At 38.7% G+C, this 18912-nt stretch overlaps 1 protein-coding gene across 1 annotated transcript in view; it reads right to left on the minus strand.

Annotated features, from left to right (window-relative positions):
* The window catches only part of vstm2a (V-set and transmembrane domain containing 2A), a 107693-nt gene that overhangs the window by 86838 nt on the left and 1943 nt on the right, over positions 1–18912 (minus strand). The gene's annotated exons all lie outside the window — the stretch shown is intronic.

The following is an 18912-nucleotide window of genomic DNA, read 5'->3' on the forward strand; positions in this document are numbered from 1 at the left end:
ATGCTTTATAACTAGATTATTAAATTAGAAATATACTTAAATTGCAATTAGGGAAAAGACAACCAGGCCCTCTCAGACTGGAGACATAGCAATACTTCCAACAACAGGGCAGCTCGCGTTTTCACCATCAAAGTCCTATTTTGAAGTGCAGACATCTTAAAGAACTGTCTGATTCAATTTGAAAAGTCTTTCTCTCTGCGTGACAACTCTAGTTGGAGCACCAAATGGATCTAGTTTCCTTTTTAGTGACAGTGGAACAGAGGGGTCAGGAGGATCAGTGACAGCAGAGGTTTCACTGATTGAATTATCTGTGGCTGCCGTTAGAAAAAGGGACAAGAGTCCCGGCCCATCCACCCCCCACCTCACCGACCCCAAAAGCAATAAAGACAGTTTACTGTTGGTGGCCATGTATCTGTGTCACTGAATCATCCACCCCTGTGTACGATAAGAGCAAATGTAATATGATGCTTCAGATTGAAGAGAAGTCATTGTCAAATCTAAGAGAACAAGGTGATATTGTGTACTCCTCGTTTTCCACGAGAAGGATAGAAAACATGCTTTAAAAAAAAAAAAAAATCATCGTCTTTTAAATTACAGTAAAAAATGATAAGAATAAGATAGAAGGCCCGGGTGGCGGTTGAAAAGAAATGTTAATGTTAGGCGCTAACACACAGTGGAATAAATATATGCGTCAAGCAGCCGTGCCAACCGTGGATCTATTTTCAAAGTAATTTTCACTCCCATATCAGCAGTAAAATACAAACCACAGCTTATGCATGCAGAGGAATGTTTGGGTATATAAGCTGATTTCTATAGTGCTGTAGTCATAGGCAACCCTAACACCTTCATCATTACCCATGTATTATAATCTGTCACCGCTATCAAACAGCAAGAATAAACCACCTCCATAATCCGGGTTTAATTTCCTGTCCCACTGTGGCGTGTGTGAGTCCTGTTCGGTCCCATCGCTGGTCATTATCAACTGCTGATTGTACAACCCAAAGAATACGGTGGATTAAGGCGAAGCTGTCAGTAAATATATTGGCTGCTATGAATGTCTAGTGAGCGTGAGCACAGTCGTGATGGATGTTGGCACTGCAGATTCTCATGAATAGGCTATATGTGCAAACACATTTATTTAAAGGGTAAAAAGAGAAAAGGAGGACATTTGGTGCTTTTTGTCTGTGAAAATGTTGAAAATAGTGTTCTTACCACAACAGTACTGAACTGGCATGTAATATAGTTTAAAATACGGTGTTGCGTTACTTTAGAGTCACAAAAGACAAAAGTCACAGAAATTTTGAATCATGGTGAAAGCTATAGCTTTAACTTTCTGGGCTAACAAGCCAAAAACGGTTGTGCTTTTCTGTAGTAGCATGCTAGCTGTTAGCTGTGTTATAACCCCTCTAATATTTTGTACATGTAAAATGCAACAACAGACTAAAATACATATTTGTCTGCAATGGCTTAAAAAACAAACAAACAAAAAAATAGCTGGAGTCTTGTAACAGGATAAGCTAAGCCAGCTAACTAGCTAGCTAACATCAGGAAAAGCAGAACAGCAGAAAAAAATCTAACAATTTGAGCAGGACATGTAAGGTACTGCTAAATTTAGTTGCTATTTTCACTCAAAGTGTTATTTATGTGTCTCATCACTGTATTTATAAAATTCTAATGAAAACAGAAAAGTCAAGTAAGAAATCATTAACTTTGGTAAATCTTAAACTAAAGGTGTTCTCAGTAGTTATTGTTACACTGGTATTTTTACTCAAACCTTCTTATCCCGTGCCAACCCGTTCCTACTGCAAAGCAAACAAAACCGGGAGAGTTTCTGCTCTTGTTTGGAACTCCTAGTCGATGCATTCAGTGCTGCTGCAGCTCATCTTTTTTTAATTTAGGTCACCATTTTTACTAAGCGACATTTAGCAATGAGCAGGATTTTCTGTAATTTCAATGTAGGTTATGCAATCCTATGCATCAACTAAGCATACAAGCACTAACTCAGCAGTGGTGCTCTGGAAGATTCCTCAGAGAGGCATGAACTTTTTTCTACTTAACGAACTTGAACTGAGCGCAGATCTCTATGCCGACATTAAATGTCGCTCCTGTTTGTTAGTGAACAGTTGCTTTAAATCCACCAATGTGCAATTTTTTCCCTTCGAGGACTGGACCTAGTTGTAGGCGTTGAATGTGCCGCATAGCTGAGCTGTAATACATACAGTGTATACAAACGGAAACCTAGTATAAATGGAATCAAAGAACAACCTAATTCATGAGTATAATTTCCTTTCAGTTGTCATGTCGAAAAACACTCAGCACTAAACAATGAAGCAACAGGAAGGTAAAAAGACTGGGGGGATAATTGGAAATAACTTGTGGGTTTATTTGTTGTGTAATTGTCCATAAACTGTCTATGGTTTTAAATGAGTCACTAACCTAGCTAACCACTATTAACTCTACTTTTTTGCTGTTGCTGAGGAGGAATTGACTGCTTGCTTTACTGGAGCATTAACTCTCCTCTATCTGTGTTCAGAAATCTGGCCAATACCCAGAGCTGTCACGTTCCTTAGAACGGACTAAATGAGAATCTTGTTTTGTATGCACAAAGAAAACCAATCAGGATATTTCCCCAGAGCCTCAGTATGTCCTTATTGCACAAGACGCGGCTCCTTCACTTCCTCCCTGCACCGTCTCCGTGCTCCTACATACAGGAATGGACGCAGCTCAGCCTCCCAACAACAGAGCACCTTTAGAGGAACAGAGGTGGAAAGAGGCACAGATTGCAGATATAGCGGTGACCCATGAGATAACTCAGGAGATAGCTCGTGAAACTTTAGAAATGTTTTTCCACAACAGATTTTATGGTGCCATAACGTAATCAGTGATTGAAAAAAAAAAAAAACAACCTCACATCCAGTTCTTGTCACACAATAAACCCAGAGTTTATGAGGTAAGAGAAAAAAGCTAGCACTACTTTTGCTCTACCAGTGTGGATTTCATTCAACAAAAATGTCCTTTATAAATCTTTATTGTTCCTCAACTGAGAAAAAGTTTCTTTATGACCACCAAGTTGATTTCTGTGTCTGCCACCAGATACAGACCACCTATAATGCAGTGTACAGAAGTTACATTTATTTTCCCAGTATATTGGAACAGAGACATTTTCATCAAACTTAAACATCTATTTAAATAAAAATTGATCAAAAATAAATATTTAAACTAGAATTTGTTGGTCTGCCCAGAGAAAAGTAAAAGCGTGAAACTTGAGGAAAGCCATAGCAGTATATCTTTAAAAAAATAATTTCACAGCACACTCTCTTTGCATTTCACAAGAAAGCATTTAGTGTTTGTGGTCTTTGGAATTTGGATTAAAAGCAGGCTGCAGTTTCTCTGAGGTGTAGGAGAGCCAACTGATGGATCTGTTCCTGTCACACTCCTGGCACCTGAACAGGCAGCCATGTTCTTCACACACACTGTGGAAGAAGAAACGTCCACTGGAATTAACTTTACATGTGTTTGTTATATGGAACGTTCTCCATTTTCCATTGTCTTGGAAAATGGAGAATAATAACAATAAAAGTGAATATTTGCTTTTATGCAAGCCAGGGGATGAACTTGGTCATATACGTTTTTGACTTCACAGTTACATACTATAGACTAAGCATTTTGTTTTCTTTCAACTTTGATGTACAAAAACTAATCTAGTTATTTGACTAAACTGTGTAATGAGTTGAACAGCTGAAGGTGGATCAACACCTGCTTCCAGAAGAGCAGTCACATGTCCTCAGTTTGCTTGAAGTACCACAACAGAAAATTAAGGGTTAAAAAAGAAACAGTGCAAAGCACTCCACACCAAATCAATGCAAGATGATGGCAAACAGGAGCTTCCAGACCTGCTGGATTTGTTTCACTCTGCAATGTGAAGAATTTCTGGATTTTCAGTGACCAACTATGCAGAAGAAAAGTTAATTATATGTTTGTTTTTTTGCCAAAATAATTTTTTCATCATCAAAATTATTTTAGAATGGTGATGATGTGCTGCATGGCTTTTAAAAAGCACAACCAGAACCTAACGGAAACACCACAGAAACCTTTACAAGCATTTACTTCCTTATTTTCTCACTGGAATAAGTTATATGTGTCCTGCAAAGCCCTTCATTTCACCTGAACTAAACCTTTTCATTCCAGAATAGGAGTTAACTGTCAGTGCTGTTTCCATCAAAATGAATGGACACTTTATAAAGGATTATAATGCTACAGACTTAACATATGTGAAAAGAAAGAAAGAAGAACCCACCGTTTGCTATATATGAGCGTCTACCAAACATTGACCTGATCGCTTCTTCATGTTTACCATCATCCTTCATTCACAATCGATGGGTCATTAAATTAAATCCCCTGATTCTTTGATCAGCTTTGTTTTGTGATAAGGACAAAAACAAAAATCAGAAAACAATTTTTTTGTTTGTATTGTCATTAAGTGCATCAAATAGCAGCATGTTCATCTTTTGAGCTTAGTTAAATTTAATGAATGTTTGTTTTGATCCAGAAATGGGGATAATCCTGTAATTCCTTTATTTACTGCTGGATTAAAAACCATTACCTGTATCAAAGAACAAGCAGCACGCTTCATTCTCTCACAGTCAGCATTTGTTGTTTGATTGTTTACACAGATGTATCTTTGGAAATAGAATAAAACAGAATCAAGATCTAAGGATAAGACTCAAAGGAAAACGGGCGATCTAAATCGAAAAATTAAATCAACATGCAGCAGAAAAAACGATTCCTGATTCTTTTCATGTATTCATAAAACGAATCATTAGCTGTGACTCATGAAGCATCAGACAGAGGTTCAGTTGGACTCATCTCTCGCTGAGATTGCTCTTGTTGTCTTACACAGCGATCAAGCAACAGATAAAAAACATGAAACCACATGGATATAAGTCCATCAATCTGAATCTGTCTGAAAATGAAGGCACACATTTCTGTTTTATGTATGTGCAGATAAATATTCCATTTCCTACTATCAACAACTCGATGAAAGCTCAGGTTAGCGTGCAATGCTGAATAATAAGACAAAATAGTTTAGATTCTGAGAAACCAGAACATTGTGGGTTTTATACACAAAGCGTAGTGATATTTTCCTCATCCAGTAACAACCTGCTGTATAATCCACCAGTCATGTCTTATATATTGGCACCAGTGTGAGCCTGGAGAACAGACGAAGTGAACCGTTTTTACAGTTATCAGCCTCATACTCATTCTGTGTATAAAATGAAATTATACACAGAATGAGTATAACTTGTCTTTATCCCAATTGTTCCTCAACTTTATTTATATATCTGTATACATCTCTTAGGTTTTTAAACATTACATATACTGTTTAATTAGGTTGTTCACACTATACAGTGTTGTATGCTGCTGTGATTTACATTTTCCCTCCTGGAATGAACAAATTTAATCCAGTGGTGCCCAATCCCAGTCCTCAAGGGGACAGTGTCCAGTGTGTTTCAACTGACAACTGATTCAATTAGCTTCTCAGCATGTAATCAAGTTATGCAGGAACATTCTAATGACCCATTAAATGATTCAATTAAGGTGAACCAGGGAAATATCTAAAACATGCAGGAGAGTGGGCTTTGAGGACTGACTTTAGACACTATTAATCTAATCTAATCTAATCTAATCTAATGTAGGTATTTGTTAAGATATTCAGCTGCAGATTGGAACTCTGCTTTACTCCTTTAGTGCACTGCTGTCAGTCTAGGTGCAGACATTGGCTGTCTGATGTAAAACTTGCTCCACCTCCATCCACTCAGCCTCCATCAGCTGTCAGTCTGACAGTCCACAGCAGGGGTCCCCAAACTACGGCCCGCGGGACGGATCCGGCCCGTCTCCACATTTGGTCCGGCCCCCTGAACAATACCAGAGAGCATTCAGATTATTTTTTCATTTACCGTATTTTTCTGACTGTAAGCCTTTTATATGTGGATTTTTCTTCAACCACCAGGTGGCTCTTTAGCAGGAATTGAATCATTGGAAGTCTGGCTACTTGCACGCCAACATTGCACCTTGGTGTTTGTGCAATTTTGGTGCACCTCTTTTTGGAGGTGAATTTGTTTTTTCGTAGTTAACATTTTTAACTGAATAAACATAATAATGACCTTCAGATAAACATTTCCACATATCATCTCCGATATCCGACTCTCAGTTGCTCATATGTCAGCTGTTTGGGATTCCCCTCTGTTCTTACGTCACCGCGCTTTCTGATTGGCTACCTGTCACATTCAACAGGTCGTATTGTCATTCCAAGTCAGGGAAAAACCCACAGGCTGAGATAAAAGGGCCACGACAACCCAAATAAGGCATATTCAGTATTTAGTGGGAACACCAACATGTAGAAGCTGACTGTTCATCCCTCCTCCCCCTTTCCTGGGCGCAACAAAATTTCCAAGTCTTGAAGGTCCGCAGTATTAAAAAGGTTGGGACCACTGATTTAACACATGCTAGAAGCAACACGAAGGATCAGCACTTTTACTGTTACAGTTACCGTTTGGAAACTACCGCAATCAGTTCTGTTAAATCTAATCTTGGCAACTTTTTCTTTTTCAACCCTAATAAATGTGATATTCAATTGACCTGTTATGACTCAAATTTTGGGTGTCCGCCTCCCTCTGCTGCTGCTGCATCGCTGTGGAAAACCTGGAGCGGCAGAGATATCTGCGGCTTTTATGTGTATATTTACTGGTTAAAAAAAAAAAAACTAAACTAAACTAAACTTTGGGGTTGTGGCTTAAAGTCCGGTGCGGCTCATAGTTTGGAAAATACGGACTATAATCCTTCCTGGATTTTTTCTGTGAAGAACCCAGAGAGGGTTATTTGGTGATTATTTATTCCATTAATAGTGTTATTTCTTTCCTGACTTGTTCTGTGAAAAACCTAGAGAGGGTCATTTGATTGTGCTTTCTGGAAAATAATATATTTTGACATTTAGGCACTCCTATTTGTTGTTACAAACTGACTCCGGCCCACAACAGACAAGGGAAAGGTTATGTGGCCCTCACAGGAAAAGGTTTGGGGACCACTGGTCCACAGGAATCCTGACCTAAGCCTCGTTTTAGAACACTCTGACTTTCGTTTTACCCTGAAAGTAAACACGGGTCGGTCAGTTTGATGTGGGGAATCCAGCGGAGCACACTGGGAGTCTGAGCAGCAGCTGCTTTGCAGACAAACGCCTTCAGTCTCTAGATGCCGCACAGCTGGTGGAGAAATACTCGAAAAGATCTGCAGCTGCAACTGCAGTGAGTTCTACTAACACACTGAATACTACAAACAAGCCACACCTTTCAGATTTTCGCTTGCAACAAAAATGTCAGACTTATGTATTCCATGGTTCCTTCATCGAAGTGTATAACTAAAAAGACTTTATTCATTATTATCTCTCTTTACTGTCATCTCTTTACTCTTCTGTCCATCTTCTTTCTATCATTCTCTTTATCCTTTCTTTTGATTTTCTTTCCCTCCTTTCCTTCTTTGTGTCCCCCAAAATGTATTTTCTGTATTGACTTAATGCTGCTCTTCCTTTCATTTGTTCTTTTTTCCTTCCTCCCTCATTTTTTCTTTCTCAATGTCCTTTTTTATTACCTTCCTTCTCATGTCTTTTCTTCTTTCTTTACACAGGTCATTCCTTCCTTGCTTACTTCCTTGTGACCTTCTTTTCTTTCCTTCCTGTCTAGTGTCCTTTCATCCTTTCATTCATTGTTGTCCAACCTGTCTTGTTTTTATTTATCCGATCTCGTCATTCTTCGATCTTAATGTACTTTTTCATTATTTTCTTTCCTTGTTTCTTTCTTTTCTTCTATTTCAATTTTTTAAATGAACACAAGCAAGGATCCTGGAAAGTTAAGTCTTTTACTTCCCAGTTCTGCTCTACTTCATGTTTTCATATTTCTAAGATAATAATTATTAATCTATATGTTGCATCTTCCACCTCAGTCAGGGACTCTTGTGCTCCAATAAGTTTGCCTTCTGCCGTTACTGGAGATGATGACGGTGAAAAGAAGGAACATTCTGAACAACCCTGAACATCCTCTTCATTTCCCTTTAGGATTAATAAACAATGTTGAATAGAGTTTAATTGAATTTCATAAACTGAAGTGAGAAGACGGTTAACTGACCAGCGACTGCAGCTGAGTCTGACAGAGTGCTTGACCTTCACACACCAACCAGCCACTTCCTGTGGAGACGATCTGGTCATTACAGCCAACACAGATGTTCCAGATGTGTCCCTGCATGGTGCGGCTGGTCGGAGCCGGTTCTGGGCCTGGGCCCGGTCGGACCTGGTGACTTCAGCAGCAGCTAGGAGAACCTGAGGAGAGCCTAGCTGCTGTAAAGAGACAGGAGGCTAAATGGATGGTTTGTATTCACACAGCAGGCCTTGACTCCAGCTGCAAGTCCTGGAGAAAAACTATTTTTCTTTTTTCCTTTTTTTATACTCTCCTGGTTCTTGCAGCCCTGTCTTATCATACCCCAGGTCAGCTAAACCTGTCTTTCAGTCCGGGAGCAGCACAGCCATTCATGCACTTCGGGGTGTGTTTGAGGAACGAAACGCACCATGAATCTGTAAACTGCACCTGTCTGTGTTTGGGCGTCGTCTCTGTCGATTTGAACCTCTGCCTGATCCGCCTTTGAAATTCATACTGTCGAGGTGCAGCCTCTTTGAAACCCCACATATGCAAATATGTTCCTTTTTCCCCCCCAGTCACAGAGGAAATGCAATCGATTCTAAACTGTTTTTATGTTTATGAATTTATTCTGAGGCCAGGCAAGACTGATAAATGTGTTATAAATGTTGCAGAGGCCTGCATGGGAGGATCAGATCAGGTACAGACGGTTACCACTGCAGATAGTGGTCAGAATAATCCACACATAATCCCATGCCAAACAGAATTAGAGGCGGATGGTGAGGCATGGATTCACCCAGTAAACTGATCTTACTGCACACAGCGGCATCCTGATGAGATGGATAAAGAGGATTCAGGTCCACCTCCTCAGAACACAAAGGGTTTAAAAGCAAAAGGGAAATGAGCTGAATAGACTTGTTTCTAACAGCTTAACAAATAACAATAATGCTTCAGGTCAGACATGTGCTTCAGGATCTAACTACTCTTTCACCAAACCCAGAAGTCTAATTAAGCCGTGTGGACCCATGACTAGTTCTGTTTGGTTTCACAGAGTGAAAAATTTGCGTGGAACATGACTTGAAATTATTCGCAAAATATCTACTTATTTGCAGAATTGTTTTGTAGAGTATATCCAAAAGTATTTGAAAGAAAACGCAGCTTGGAAGACTGACATATCCCATGACATGCTAGTGGTTGGCGATGGCAAAGCATCTCATTTTAAGTAATACGGTGTTAGCTTCTGTTAAATACTACGTAGAGTTTTAGTGTTAGCTTCTTATATATACTTTGTTGGTGTAGTGCTTTAGCATTAGCTTCTGCTAAATACTATTGGCATAGCACTTTAGTGTTAGTGTTTGTTAAATTCAAATAAAAAAAAAAAACTTTATTGATCCCAATGTGAAATTATATGTTGTTTCAACTCATTAATTCAGATTCTTCAAATAGTTATTGTAGACAGACTGCAGTCTGTATCACCGTGCATTTGAAGAAGCCTCTGACTAAAGACATGGTAGCTCCACTAAATACTGTGTTGTGTAGCGCTTCAGTTTTATCGGAACTAATGTTTATGATTAATGCTTCAGGTTAGAGGTGGTGTGTTTGGTATTACTTTGAAAAAACAATGTTCTGTGCCAATGTCTGCACCTAGACTGACAACAGTGCACTAAAGGAGTAAAGCAGAGTTCCAATCTGCAGCTGAATATCTTAACAAATACCTACATTAGATTAGATTAGATTAGATTAGATTAATAGTGTCTAAAGTCAGTCCTCAAAGCCCACTCTCCTGCATGTTTTAGATATTTCCCTGGTTCACCTTAATTGAATCATTTAATGGGTCATTAGAATGTTCCTGCATAACTTGATTACATGCTGAGAAGCTAATTGAATCAGTTGTCAGTTGAAACACACTGGACACTGTCCCCTTGAGGACTGGGATTGGGCACCACTGGATTAAGTTTGTTCATTCTAGGAGGGAAAATGTAAATCACAGCAGCATACAACACTGCATAGTGTGAACAACCTAATTAAACAGTATATGTAATGTTAAAAACCTAAGAGATGTATACAGATATGTAAATAAAGTTGAGGAACAATTGGGATAAAGACAATTTATACTCATTCTGTGTATAATTTCATTTTAATAGTGAAGGAACGGATGATGCCATGTGAAGATCACCTCCCATATCGCCTCGCTTCTCATTTAACACTGCAGAATCTTTAGGATTGATCAGAAAATAAACCAGATCGTCACAGATGCTTAAAATATTGTATTGCACTTGTCATGTATTCCACAAACATGCACCACTGCAACACAATCAATAAGACCAGTTAATCTCACCCCACGCTATGCAGATTTTTACTTACCTCGGGACACAGGACGACAGAAACTGAAAAACAAAGCGGTGAGTTACTTTTCCATTCACTCGGATGACGCAAACAGGAGATCACGTTGCAGAAAATCTCCTCTATATGCCCATGTTTAGACCCATACGACATCTAGATTTCAAAGCACCAGCACATAAAGCATCCTGGAAAATGGTGAGGTTTGAATAATGAAATGAGACTTGGCATTTCAGAATGCATGAGAAAATGCTGCCTTTTACAGCCGTGCTCCATTCCATCTAAAAACATGGCCGTTCCAAATGTGTCAAGTAAAACTACAGAAGAAACGTTTGGTGTCTACATTTTCAGAAAAATAAAGTTGGAGGCAGAGCATGTAGTTATCAGTGTGGGGTTTTGTTATTATTGTGTTTTTTTAACCCATCTCTACATAAAGACTATAGGTCTAAAATGTTCTTGGTAAGTAAATATATGGTAATTATGATTTTCTGACTGTTTTTTGATCAAGGTGCTTTAGGCTCAGGCAGCTGGAGAATTATTAATCACCAAGCATTTCTTAATATTATGTCTTTGCTGTCTGCTGTTTGAGGAAGTTGGAGAACCAGAAAGAGGGAGAACATCCAAACTCCATGCAGAAAGACCTCTGGCTGGGATTTGAATCCAGGACCTTCATGCTGCTAGGCAACAATGTTACCAACCACAGCAATGATTTGAATCATCTTTCTATAAAATAGACTAGAGTACAGTTAAGATGTAATAAATAATCACTGGGAATGGCTTAGTCTATATTTTGAACTCAAACAGTTTACTTTGAGTGTATAGCACCCAAAGATGACCTTTATTGTGCACTGATATTATATGAATAAAGTGAAGGAAGTGTACTGTTGAATAAACATGAGGAAACAAAGCAGAGAGGACATCTGAGGTATTGATGTATGACTGGAGGGTTTAACTTTTTCACTGACCAGTTCACCCAGCCAGAGAGGCATTTATAAAACCAGCAACTCCTTCAATAACAGCTCAACAATGTGTATTTTTTTTAATAAAGTGGTCACACTTTACATTGTATGCACAGAAATGCTTCCCAAACCTGTGTGTCTCACTGTTCTTCTGTCTCACCGTGTTTAGTAAGTTGAATTGTTGAGTAAACCAATCAGCAACAGATCCTCTGCATCATCACAGCAAATTACAAGCACATTAATGCCCATTAAACATAAACTTCTATGTGTTTTGGGGGATTTTATGTCACGGAACAACACAAAATAATGCAATGAAAACGATGCAATGTAGTTTTCAATGTTTTTATTAAACAAAACAGTGAGCTATGCATCTGTAAGCTTCCCTCTTTACTCTGACACTGCCAGCAATTGCTTTCACAGGTAATCTAATTATCAGTGGTGAGCACCGCTAACTAAAAAGATATGCTAACTAAAGCACTCATCTTAAACATTAGTGAGACATTCGGTAAAGCACTACACCAACATGGTATTTGGTGGAAGCTAATGCTAAAGCATATAGCGTCAATTCAGATGAACTACTTGAAGGATTCTTCACAGTCAATAACCAAAGCTTCAAAACAAATGTTGAACTATATTCTACTGATAAAACAGTAAAGTAAATTAGCACATTTCAATTTTTCTGAAAAAGAAAAGTTAGAGGAAGATAAATGCGCTTTTCAAGTTAGGAAAATTTCAAAGTTAGGAAAAGCATTAAAAGAATTAGTTCATTAGCAGAAGCTAAACTAAAATTTCCAAATAAATTCAACTGTTTTGGTTCTGGTCTCAGAGGTTTTTTAGAGAACATTAGTGGACAAACACCATTATTAAACAATATCCAGAACCTGGATTGTCTCACCCTTGTGAGCTTCCATCCTGTATATCAAGCTGAAGAACTGAACAGTAACCATTGCTCAGAGGTATTCTGAATTGTTAGAATCATCTTGTTTGTGCCTTTGTGATCTTACCTATCCTGTAACTTAAACCTCTTATTCTTTACATCCTTAAGGAACTCAACAAACCCTTGTGTCAGGGAAGAAGGCACTTCCTGCCTCACTTTAGTGCCACCTAGCTACAAGCAGGAGCTTGTGAAGGTAAAAAAATAAATGTCATCCAACACCGGAGAACCATGGAGTGGAGTAGCTTTACAGATGCAGATGAGGTCTTTATGACACACCACACCTCAAACTCCACATCATTAGTGTCAGCGTTGGACGGCTGGTTTTAAATACGCACTCTGTATTCAAAGCTGAAATAAGATGGCTTTGTGTTGGCTTTCTCCTGTTTGAAATGACACAAGTGCTTTACGAGCCCTTTGAAAAGCTGCTTCCCCTGCTCATTAAACGCTCACATCCTCATATCTATTCAAATATATGGGTGCAAAAATGATATTCCGCGTCTGCTTTGACAGCCACACTTGAGCCTTTGTTGATGACACTCAACAACGACGCATTATTATATGTTATTGCAGCCGTCTGAAGCTGGGAGAAAGCAGAGTCTAAAATGCCTCCCAGAGTGATGACCAGGCATTTCCCAGCACTCCGCTCATTTTCTCTAACTGCACTCCGCTCCCCCCTAAACCCCTCCCACCCCACCCCCCCTCCGCTCCGCATAGCATAGTATAGCTTCACTTTTTGACTTGAATCAACAACATCACAAGTGGAGCCAAATCACAACAGCAGCAGCAGCAGCAGCAGCAGCGTGTCATGGAGGTGCGACTTTTTCTGTCTGGATTGGTGTATAATTATGAAAGTGGCAGTGCGTTCGCCTCTGAAAATCTCAGGAGGAGATTCATTTATGCTCTTGTTTTGGAAGCGAAGGCCAAGCCGCGCCGGTCCATATTGATGTTTGTTTTGGGTTCCATCGTTCTAATCCAGGTCCGGGACAGGCTTTGTAGAGAAACGCCTCAACATGTTCTCCCCAGAGACTCTAACAAGCAGCACTTCTTCATCTTTTCACCTCTCAGTACGTTCTGAAGCAAACTAGAGATGCGCAATGCACAGACACGACTTTCCACCGGGCTTCAATTATTAAAGGAATCGTTACTGGTTTAATGTCTCTGTTCATGTTGAATGTGCATATTGAAAATGCCTTTTTTCATGCAACAGGCAGAGGGTGGCATTTCATCTACAGATACATTTTATTCCTCCTGGTAGAGATGGTTGAAACTAAAAGTTTGGTGAAATATCAAACCGAGATAAAAGGTATCAGTGTTGGTATTGATGAAACTGGCCCAGGATTGACTTAGTTTCTGATCAAAACACCTCCACAGTCCTGTTCTATAAAATCAGGAACTCCATGCGGTAGCTGCTTCCGCAGCATAAAGAGTTTAGTGGCCACCAGTCTAACAGTTTATAACAATTGAAAATGAATAAAAATCAATATGTGGTTAGATCTGTGTCACATTATGTCAACCAAATCCAGTATAAGTTTCACATGTTTATGGTGACACTACTGTATAGAGGACATGTAACTGGTGGATGTTTTCTGGAGAGAAAATTGACGTTGATTCCTATATGTAACTTAAAAATTTGATAAATTGGTTCTGTTTCAGTTTGATTTGGTGGTTAAACAAAAATCCTCTCCCAGAATTGCACAGCTGGTTTTGTAATTTTTCATTTTAAAAAACTCCAGTTGTGGTGATTTACTGTGTGTTCAGTGCAGCCGGATTCCAGTTCATGTTAATTTACACACAGTCCGATTTAGTCAAACCATATCTGATCACTGTAACATTCAAGAGCTCTGATTGTTGGAATTTGTGAAATATTAGCCCATACTTATGTCTGTTATGATGAAAAAACATTCTGCTTTTTTTTCTGGTAAAAGGAAAGGTTACAGAATATAATTTACATTCAAAACAACTTAATATATGCTGTAAAATCCAGTTCAATATGTTTATGATCCAGTTCATTTCAGGAAAGCCAGTAGTTTCAGTACTGACTGTAACTCCATTAGTGATCACTAATAGATTTATAATTCTGTGTGTTACTCAATAAACCTTATCAGTATTCTCAAATGTTAACTTGTGACTGACTTTTTTTTCTGACCCAGGTGTTTTCTGTGAATACAGTACAAATGTATGCAACATCTCCAGAAACAAACATTTAGATAGAATCAAGGTGGAAGAAATGAGTTCAAATCAGAACAAAACGCTGTCAGGGTCATTTACACACATGAGAGTGATTAGGTCCAATTAATTACAGAATTTATTAAATGCAATCCATTTAGACACACAGTAGTTTATTCAAATTCAGTTCACTCTAATCCACAACAGTTGGTATGAAATAATGCCAAATCATGAAAAATTCATTTGTTTCAATATGATGATAAAATGTGCAGCTTGTTAGTCTGATGGATATACAGCTCACTTTCTTTGCTTAATATTTATATTTAGTATTATATTTACTTAACATTTAGTCATTATCACAAAATGAAGGAATAATTAAACTTTTTCAACATTTACTACAATTTGGTTCTATAATTTATTTTGATGAACAGATAGGACGAGTGAAGTCATGTTGTTAGCTTCCGCCACAGAGATAACATTACTTTTATAGCAAGCTCATGGATAAAAGACGTCTGTCTATAGGAGGTGAAGGAACTATTACAGATAATGTCTTCATCAGATTTCACTTCAGATGATCTGGAAACTTTAAGGTTGATACTCTGATTCCGTTTGGTTTGTCATGTTTTGCTAAAACACCATAGAACCAGCTCCTCACAAGCTAATGCTAGCAAGCTAATTAGCTTGGTATCAGCTAGTTGGTTAGAGAAAAGAGCTACTGTGAGTCTGTATGCAAATTAAAGAAATACTGGAACTTTATAGATATGTTTTTTATTTATTCACATACATATTCAGTTAACCCACAACATTTTCTAAATACAAATATTTAAAAAGTCAGGCTTGGTTAGCCCATTTGATCAATGCTAACAGATGTTTTTACATCTGAATATCACGGAACAACATTTATATAATTAGGTGAAAGGCAAAGTGATCCATCAAACACAGTAACTGCTAAAGCTGGCTGCTAAATTTGGTTTCAAAACAGCTGCCTGTGTTCTTCATTACTGGACAATGTAAAAAAAAAAAAAAAAAAAGAAAAATGTGGACTTTATTTTTGTTTTTGAAGAACGGAGAGAGGGGTTCTCAGACTTTAACTGTCATACACAACTGACTGTCAGAACACAGCAACAACACAGTTGTCTAAAGACAACAGCAAGAAAATGTTTGGATTTATAACCAAACCTGATCTGTCCTGCAGTCTGCTCAGTTTACCCACAGAGAGATGGAGAACCCAACGACACAAACGCACAGTGTGAATGGAGGTCCTGTGACAGTGATAGTGATGCAGCAAAGGATTATGGGTAGTTTTACTGAAGTAGAGAACCAGTCAGTGGTGTGGTTGTACTTTTCGAGATGAAGAAATATTTGATATTGGTAAATATTGGCACATGTGGGTTCTTGGCCAGAAGAGCAGTATTCATATCGGATATCAATATTGGCCCAAATTTTCATAGCGGTGCATAACTCAACAAAAGATTACAGACTGTCGAATGGACATGAGGTGCAATTAAATACAAATAATTCACAAATTAAAATAAACTCCCATTAGATTTGACCATTTATATGAATTTATGAATATACCTAGAAAAATAAACTGATATGCAGGTTTCCAACTATAATAGGAAGTGGAGAAATAAAAATGTCCAGATATGTAATGCAGGGAAGACTTGACAAAGCGGAGAGCTCACTCTTTAGTCTCTACCACACAATGTTTGAATAAACTGTAACATAATTCTGATATATGCGTGCATATCACAGGGTGCAGCAATTATTTAAGATTTTGTGTTATAGAAACAATATTTCAAAAGTCTGTTTATGGATAAGTGGTGGTCATTCAGAGCTGAAAATAGCACATCCACCCACTGATCCGCTTGACTTCAGCTTTATTTCGCATGTGAAAAGCTTCCGTTGGAGTCTTTTCGTGTCATGCTTTCAAAGATACAAAGTACTGAAAACTTTTCAGCCTTTATTTGTGCAGACGTTTTCCCCCAAACTACCAGGAAGGAGCGCCGCTTTCACACGGAGCGTCCAGTCACACTCTCATTTCAAACAGCCTCCCCCCAGATAAGAAACATGGCTAACAATGTGACTTGTGTCTGAATAGGCCACTTCATCCAAACGTCCAAGAGTCATGCTGAACCGAGCTCAGATCAAAGCCCGGCTGATGCCTCTCGGAGAACCGGGCCACAAAAGAACAATAATTAAAAGCCACATGGATACCAAAGCCATCCTCACATCTCACACACGCATGCATGCATAGACACGCACACGCGCACCCACACACACACACGCACTCACACTCATATCTTTTGTCAAGGAAACGGGGCGGGGAGGGAATAAAACCAGGCCTGTTTTGATGTCTGTCTCCAGAATACAGCAGCTCCTCCACATCCTGACATGTAGCTACCTGCCTCACAATAAGCAGGCGACTCATTTCATCCATCTGACTGCAGTAAACACACAAAGTCGCTCTGAGCCACCAAGCAGCCCGTCATTATTCTGGGTGGGGGTTGGGAGGGCAAGGGGGAGCTGTCAGAACCAGCAACAATACATCAGCACAGCGTTTCCAGTTGTGCAGTTTAATGAGGCAGCGTAGAGGAATATGCTTCGGTCGTATCAGTTCAGCCATTTTCTCCATTCATCAACAGCAGGCCTCATTGGCTCCATTTATTATGGAGTTAACATGCAGAACAAGACATTTTTTTTATTCCCACAAACTTGTGTTTAATTAATGTTCTTGTTTTTTGTTCCCCTTGATGGGACTCTGCATTGGGTTGGGATTTTTAATACTGTTTTGATGGAGGTGTTTGTGTGGAGCGTGGGGGGAGGTGATTTATGACCAAATTTGGATTAAAATGGGAAGAAAATGAAAATTTGAGATCATCTGTGGATGTTTTCTGTCCTCACGTTGCATAACTACAAAACCTGACCGAGGATTTTTGTTCTAGTTTCTAGTTCAAGATATCTTCACTTGAAATAAGACAAAACTGGCTGACAAGTACTTTTTCAGTAAGATATGGGAAGTTCTTTTTAGTAAATAAATAATTCCTTAAAATTGACAATAAAAAAATCAATGCTAGTTCCACTGGCACATTATGTCTTTTAGTAAGGTGGGTCTGTTTGACTTGCAGTGGCAGATTTTTTAACTGTTTTTGCTCCATACAGATTTCCAGTTATTGTTAAAGTCTGACCTGCACATTCAGATTTAGAATTTTTTTTCATCATGACTATAAAACATGAAACAGAAAACACGTTGTAGTTTCTGAAAGATTTTCCACTGTTTGACCAGAGCCAATCCGGGGAAACTCGGCCAATTCTAATCTCTGGCTGATCAGTTGGTGCATCTCCAAAAATAAGATTTCTCTGCATAACTGACTTTATTAATGCCAACAGGTTTGAGTTTGGTTCAGGCAGAAACTTGGACAGCCTAATTGTAAAGAGTCAAGAATCAAACAATGTGAGTTAGCATGGAAAACAAACATTGAAATTAAAGTTTGTTAAATAGATTAATCACACTATTTAACATGAAATAAAATAACATATTTAATAATAATAAAATAATAATAATTTTAAAAATGAACAGTGAAAATGAACATTCGTTTTGCTGTTTAGTTAAATTGGTTAAACTGATGGGAAAAAATGGCTGATAACAAAGAGTCAACCAAACAACACCGACAAAGCAAACATTCAAAATGTACACAGCTCCTTCCTCCTCCGTTGTTTTATCAGCATAAAGCAGGCATATCATTATGACCACCTCAACATATTAGAAGCAACTCCTTTAAGCCCTGCAAACCGGATAGAGATCAGAGGAACTTGGAGGCCAAGGCAGCAACACGAATTTCTAAAACAACTGACAGTCATCAGGGAAAACAACCATCAGCAACAAGCGAAACTCCATGAATGACTTCAACCACAGAAGCCTTGGACCTTGAACCATGACCTTGTCACCACATGTTAACTAACGTCTCCCAGTCATCAGTCATCATAATCTGTTTTATTAAAGTGACTGAAATCTTCGCCTTTACGCATTTTCCCTCTGCCAAGCTCATCCATGCTGAGGACAAACGCTTCACCTGCTGCATGCTGGTCATAATGTTCTGATTCCTCTTGTGCATTGACTGTGTGTTACCAGTTTCAGATCACATTAAATCTCCCTAAGAGCCACAGCATGAGCAGCTCGAAGTGGAGCAGGTCGGTAACTCTGAGCGCTTGTGCGTAAAAGCGCGCAGATCGCTTTGGATGAAGCGCGTTTTCCTTTAATGAGTGGGTGTGCTTCTAACCCAGCAGCCACTGCTCTCCACTGGAGGAATAAGTGTTTGTGTGTGTG

Source organism: Poecilia reticulata, linkage group LG20 (assembly GCF_000633615.1).
Source record: "Poecilia reticulata strain Guanapo linkage group LG20, Guppy_female_1.0+MT, whole genome shotgun sequence".
Lineage (NCBI taxonomy): Eukaryota > Metazoa > Chordata > Actinopteri > Cyprinodontiformes > Poeciliidae > Poecilia > Poecilia reticulata.